The following is a 7,516-nucleotide window of genomic DNA, read 5'->3' as shown; positions in this document are numbered from 1 at the left end:
TCTTTCTAGATAATGTGCTGATGTCGATAGAAAGCGACCCGTTGCAGGCAAGCCCGCAACACAAAATCATTGTTCAAGTTGAAGAAATGTTGCTGTAAGGACTGACTCAGGGATGGTCAAATGGATGACAAGTATTTTGCAAATGAAAGTTTTGCTTGCAGACCTCTTGAACACATAACGACACGACAGATGGCTTGGTGACGAATAACTCAAAGTTAATCCCCGGAACCCGGTTAAAGACTTTCAAAGTGGTTTGATCAACTGTGAGGTAAAAGATTTCCCAACCCAGGTGAATGAAAAAGTGTCGTGTTTCAAGAGTGGTAATAAAGTTTTTTTTGAGACAAAAGGTAACAAACAGGTTCATTCTTCTCTCTTTTCCCCCACCATTTCTGGCAAGTACCTCTTTATTTTTAACAAGCTTGAGGAGGATAACATATGCTTGATTGTAAGCTCATCCTTCGGACGAGTCCAACCTAGTTTAAATTCGAACCCCAGGAAGGAGTGGTTCGTTCCTGTTTGTAATTGAACAGGTCCTCTACTGTAAAAGTTTAACGAGCCCAGTATAGGAGAAACTCGGCGTTTTTCAATTTTAGAGAGTCTGAAAAAACTAAAGGAGACTCTACGTTGAACTTTTTCGTACATTTGTGTCCCTCAAGCCCGAAAAAGTATAAAATAATACCTGGGGGAACCGCTTGATCTTGCGACCAAGGAGTACTTTCATAATAGTGTCGTTGACCTGAAAAGTAAAAAGCGATCAAGGACACGTCGTTTTATTTCCTTATCGAGTTTGAAACGACAAAAACCCGACAATCTTTTCCTGATTTTGCGGTCAGAAAAGAGCTAAAAGGGGACCGTCTTTTAATTCCGTTTTAACGAGTGTAAAAGAAACGCTCGGCGATCTTTTCATGTTTTAGGAGTCAGAAAAGGGCTTAAAAGATGACTCTGAGGTTTCACTTTTTCGTAAATTTTAATGAGTTCGAAAAAGGGATAAAAATGTACTCATATGACCGACTTTCAATTTAATTTACGAGCAGGAAAAGACGGAAAGAACTCGGCGTTTTCATTTGTTTTACGAGAATGAAAGATAGAAAAATAATCTCGGGATTTTCATGAGTTTAACGAGTCTTGAAAATAACTGAAATTGACTCGAGATAGGTTTCATTTTTACAAAAGCTTGAAACAGACAAAAACTATGCTTCAAAGTAGTTTCATTTTTACACAAGCTTGAAACAGAGAGAAACTGTGCTTGATGCCCCCTAAGCGTAACTGCTAGAGTGCATGCCCCCCAGCTTCATTTCATTCAACCAGCTGGATGAAATGAAGGTTCATGAACGAGATCATTTGAAAGACTCGACCTAAAACTATAAGAAAATTATGTAAAAAACTGAAATAACTAACCTAAAAACTTAACATTTATGAGATCTAGCCAATCTCTCGACTCAAGTAGAGGAGGATTTGTTTCATTTTTTAACGAGCTTGACACAGGAAAAGAACTATGCTCGAATTCGGTTTCATGTTTACGCAAGCTTGAAACGAAAAACTATGCTTGTTACAGTTCACATGCCCCCAGCATAATGACGCAAAACGAGGTACATGCCCCCCAAGCTTCATTGCATTCAATGAGGTGGATGGAATGAAGCTTTACTTTCAAGATCTTGGAAAGACTCGTGGGAGTTGTTTCATTTTTTAGTGAGCTTGACACAAGACAAGGAACTATGCTCATAACTACTTTCTACAATCTACTTAACAAAAACTCTACTTTAAAAACCTTGATTCATTTTTTAACGAGCTTGACACAAGACAAGGAACTATGCTCTAAAAACCTTGATTCATTTTTTAATGAGCTTGACACAAGACAAGGAACTATGCTCAAAGAACCTTGATTCATTTTTTAATGAGCTTGACACAAGACAAGGAACTATGCTCATGACTAATCTACCTACTTAACCTACCCTTGTTTCATTTTTTAATGAGCTTGACACAAGACAAGGAACTATGCTCAAAAAGTTCGCATGCCCCCAGCATAATGATGCAAAGCGAGGTACATGCCCCCCAGGCTTCATTGCATTCAACCGGCTGGATGAAATGAAGGTTTACTTTCAATATTTAACTTGAAAAGGGAGTTGTTTCATTTTTATGGAGGTTGACACAAGAAAAGAACTATCCTCATACCTGATTCATTTTTTAATGAGGTTGACTCAATAACAGGAACTGTCCTCAAACCCGATTCATTTTTTTAATGAGGTTGACTCAGTAACAGGAACTGTCCTCAAACCCTACTTTCTACAATCTACCTACATATCCTAAAATCTAGCTGATTCATTTTTTAATGAGGTTGACTCAGTAAAAGAACTGTCCTCATGCTAGCCTATTTCATTTTTTAACGAGGTTGATACAGGAAAAAACTATCCTCGTACCTGATTCATTTTTTAACGAGGTTGACTCAGTAACAGGAACTATCCTCAAACCTGATTCATTTTTTAATGAGGTTCACTCAGTAACAGGAACTGTCCTCAAAACCCTACTTTTTACAGTCTACCTACATAACCTAAAATCTACCTGATTCATTTTTTAATGAGGTTGACTCAGTAAAAGAACTATCCTCATTACAGCCTATTTCATTTTTTAACGAGGTTGATACAGGAAAAAACTATCCTCGTACTCACTGATTCATTTTTTAACGAGGTTGACACAGTAAAAGGAACTTTCCTCGTGGCAGCCTATTTCATTTTTTAACGAGGTTGATACAGGACAAAACTATCCTCGCCAACTGATTCATTTTTTAACGAGGTTGACATAGTAAAAGGAACTTTCCTCGGAACCCTTGTTTCATTTTTTAATGAGCTTGACACAAGACAAGGAACTATGCTCATGACTTCCAGTTTCATTTTTTAATGAGGTTGAGACTAGAAGAAACTATCCTCACACTCACTGATTCATTTTATAACGAGGTCGACACAGTAAAAGGAACTTTCCTCGTACCATCCAGTTTCATTTTTTAACGAGGTTGAGAGAGGAACAAACTATCCTCGTACTCACTGAGCATGGCTTCTAACTGGAAGAAAGACATGTCAATGGACACACCTTGATCATGGCTTCCAAGAGATCTTCATCAGAAGGAAGAACAGTTCTTTGGAAGGAACACATGTCAAGGGACTCAAAAGGGATAAGAACATCGTGTTCAAGTAATCCCATAGAGTTTTCCATGTCAATTACCGGAGCTAAATCAAAGGAAGATGAGCAAACAGTGAGAGGCTCACTTACGTCGGTAACTGAAAACATGGGACCAGTTGCCACATAATTAACCCGTGGCAGGGTAGATACCACTTTAGACTCAGGAACATTTAGGGCTGTCATATTATTGGTAGTTGAGACAAGACTAGGGAACGAAAGCTGGTCTACAGTCACAATACTGCCATTGTGAGGGAAAGACATCACGCGAAAGAGTGTCGATACGACAGCTTTCATTGCATAAACATAGTCTCGCCCAAGGAGTAAATTGAAATCCAAGGGACCTCGAACCACCATAAGATCAATACAGACAGTTTTACCTTCCAAGGTAATAGAAAACTTAGGAAGGATTCCTAAAGGTTCACTAATTGTTCTGTTAAAAGCTTTCAGATTCTGCGTAATAGGCGCAAGCTGAGGGGAACCCAAAGCTTTCCAAACAGCTGAGGATAAAATACTAACAGAAGCACCTTCATCTACCTGAGTACGATGTATGTCCCTACCACCAGCCTTGACAATGATTTGGAAAGGGATGGAGGAAGGAAGACGAGGTTCTGTCAGTCTATTCCAGTCAAAGGAAAAGACCTCAGTACTTGGAGGGGGTTCTGTAGAAACAGGTGAAATGCCCCCTGGCATAGAAGAATCTGATGTAACAAGAAGAACCTGAGCGGTATGAAATTCACTTTCTAAAGGGAAAGTGGGATCGACCGAATGTGAAATTGAATCGACCACTTGATCAACTAATGGATCATCAACCTGAGTGACATGAGTTTCACTCTCCAATGGGAGAGTGTGATCGACTGTACTTGAATTTAGATCAATCACTCCGTCAGTTGACGGTAGGTTGGGAGAAAGTTTACGGTAACCAGTTGGAAATTCTTGCTGTGGAACAGCAAGTTTTTCCAACAATGTTGAGGCTTCACCCATGTGAGGGCAAATGTGAGTTTGATGACTCCCTTTGCATAACTTACAAGGAAACCTAACTTTACCCTTTTGCCCAGGAACCTGACTATCACTGGTTGATGGATCAACGGAAAGTTGATGAGATTTTTCTGACCATACTTCCAAGACCTTTGGAATACCAGGACAATTGACAAGGAAGTGGTCACCCTTACAAAGCCTGCAAGGGTATTTGGGTTTACGGTGCATGTCGGAGTTTTCCTCAACACAACTAACACTTACAGCCATGGTTGGTTGGTTGACGTCTTGTTTATCTTGCTTCTTCTTCTTCTTCTTCTTCTTCCCTTTCTTCTTCTTCTTAGCCTCCTGGTTACTAGCATCAAGGCTTTTACCAGGCGAAGAGGAAGAAATGGAGGAAGAAAGATTAGGCGAAGAAGGTAAAGGGTCAACAGAAGGTTGGTGATGTTGAGATGGTGAACTCTGTTGAGGTGAAGCATCCGGTTGAGATGGAACAATTGGAGTATTTTGGGCCAACGAAGTTGAAAATAACCATATCGGTAAACCTATTGTAAATCCAGGTAATGACAAAGTAGCCATATAAGGAGGACCAACATTTCCAAAGTAAGGAAAAGTACTAGGATTCTCGTTAGGAGGGGTTCCTAGGTTGATAAATTCCGGAACATTTGCCATTATATTCAACTTCAGTGAATTTTATTAACAATTTAAAACTAAAATTAACAATTAACAATTCACACTTAACAACTAAAATTCACAATTCACACCTATGGTCTCTAAAAGTAAAAACAAACAAATTAACACGCGCTATCAAATCTAGGAGTCAAACCACACACAAACAGTAAGCTCTCCGGACCGAAAACACTAGTTGGTGATGAAGCCCAACCTCGCAGAATTCAGTACAGAAATGGCGGGTGGAACAGTTACCCCGGCAACCTGCTTAATGAATAGACCGGCACAAGTTCCGCCACTTTAACCGTCTCGAAGTGAAGTGAACCCCCCGGAAAATCCAAGTGAGTATAACCGACGTCTGCTCCAGGTACAGTGGGACCTTCCCTCCACCGTCACCTCGGTAGAACCCTAAAGATTATGGTCACTAAGGTCACCAACAGTAACAAATACACCTGGGGGAACAGTCTAAACTCCGACAGCACGCAAGGGCAGAGTAGCAAGCTCAATCCCCTTACCGGCTCCTTGACAACAATCCAAGGTTTACCGATAAGTGACCCCTGGCTCCTCGACAATGGTTAATCCGAGGTTTACCGTTTGTAATACGTACTGTCTGGCGTCGTTCCCAACGAGGGGGGAATGATCCCCTCACTGGTTCGGACACGAGCTCGTGCTTCTCCTTTAAGAGGAGCTTTCCCAGAGTGCAATTGAAACAATTGGATTTATTCTACTCAAGATAAACTATCTGTTTGGTTTTGTAGTCTTGGAGAGTTAAGTACTCACCTACTCCAAGACCCTAGCCTAAGCTATGTTGGTGTTTCAGAGCCCTAGAAATGTAAAAATTACTAGATGAATTTTAAGTAAGCGCTGTGTTATTAAGGCTGTTATTACTCAAATGGGTAAATGGAGATGAAACCAATGGTGTTATGACCCGACTCAACTGAATGCAATCGAATATGATAATGCAATCCTTTCAATTCGATGAATCCTAACTAGAGTAAGGAGAGAGTTTCCATTCACTTCCAACAATGCAAAAAATTGATCATTAAGAGAAAATTTAACAAATTCTCTAATGCACTAATTTCATCAAGAAAAACTAATGCAAATCAATTCCAAACCAATTTTTATTTTTATTTTTGTGTAAATTCAAATCAAAGAAAGCTGATCTAAATCTACGATTGATTTTTCAGAATGTAAACTATGCAATTGTAAACTATGCACAATTCACATGAAAAGTATGCAAATGTAATCTATGCACATTTTTCATTCATATTCTGAAACTGAGAACTCTAATTATGCAAATGTGATCTATGCAAGAGAATTCTCAAACACAAGATGATTCTAATGTAATCTAAGAACCAATCAAGTGCAAGTCGAGAAAATTGGGTGAGAGTTCCAAAGATCAAAACATAAAAACACTCAAAGGCGATTAACACTCATACACAATTTAGCCCCCCCCCCGGCGAATGAGGGGGAAATTTTTTTGCAAAAACAAAAGCAAAAAGATGCAAAATTGTGAAAAGACTGAGAGAAACCTCCAAGTAATGACCAAAGGAAATCAAATTAAGAATTTCTCAAAAAAGAGACTCAAAACACCCAATTGATGAAAGCTAAAAGCAGGAATGCTAATGAAACAAGTTCAGTTGAAAATTTTTGACAGGGTACTAAAGGATCTGGGCAGAAAACACTAAGAAAAAACAAAATCTAAAAGCAATTAAAGCAAAAATGGAGTTTTCCTAAATTTTTACAGGAAGACGCAGGCAACCCGTTAGAACAGGCGCGGGCCCGCTCTGTGCAAACGGCAACAGCGCGTCCAAAGACGCACTGTGCAGTACTCAGAGGGTGCGTCCTTCTGGAAAAGTTAAGAAAAACCAAATCTAACTAAATCTAAAGCTAAGCCACCCAAATACTAATTCTCACAGTCAAAAACCAGAAAATAAAAATGATTTTCTCAGAGCAAAGTTCACACAAAGGAAAAGACTTTCTCATTAATGGATTCCCCAGCGGAGTCGCCAATTTGTCACACGGAATCAGTCAAGGGGAATGCCTACCTCAGTGATGATATAATCTTATACATGTATTTTGTGTTGAAAATTGCAGGTTCCAACCAGGTCATCCACAAGACAATCCTTGAAATGATAGAGCGCTTCACCCTTCCTAGAATTACAAAACCCTAATCTATTCCAGGCTTCGCACTTTAGGGGGCAATCTGTTACACTAAAAAATGTCACCTTGACTACTTACAGTTAGTATGGCTCAAATCAACAGTCATGCTACCCTCTTAGGCAAGTCTCATGCCTCTGTTATCCATCTCAAACTCAAAGAAGAGAGAAAGTCCTGTAAAAACTATGTTTATCTCTGGGGTCGCAGGTTCTCTCTAGCCTTACCTTCGGGGACGCTGACCATGTTCACAAAATCTGCGTCCATGGACGCTCTGTATGTTAAGGGACAGGTGCGTCCCTCTGTAAAAGGCAAAATGCGCGAGTTTTATCTTGAAAAAGTTACTTGTGGTTACTTCTAGAACATTCTAGAGGTCGGTTTGATGAAATGGATGCGCCTCCAGTTGGTTCATGTATCTCTATTAAGGGGGAACTTATCCCATCAATAAGGGAGCTATCCCACCCAAAGAGGGGGATGATCCCATTGATAGTGGACCTGAATAACCTCTTTACAGCACTATAAATAAAGACATTGAGCCAGAGGG

Source organism: Pinus tabuliformis, chromosome 5_2, assembly GCF_031772625.1.
Source record: "Pinus tabuliformis cultivar Carrire ecotype Pingquan chromosome 5_2, CPIR1, whole genome shotgun sequence".
NCBI lineage: Eukaryota > Viridiplantae > Streptophyta > Pinopsida > Pinales > Pinaceae > Pinus > Pinus tabuliformis.
This window is presented reverse-complemented; position numbering follows the sequence as displayed.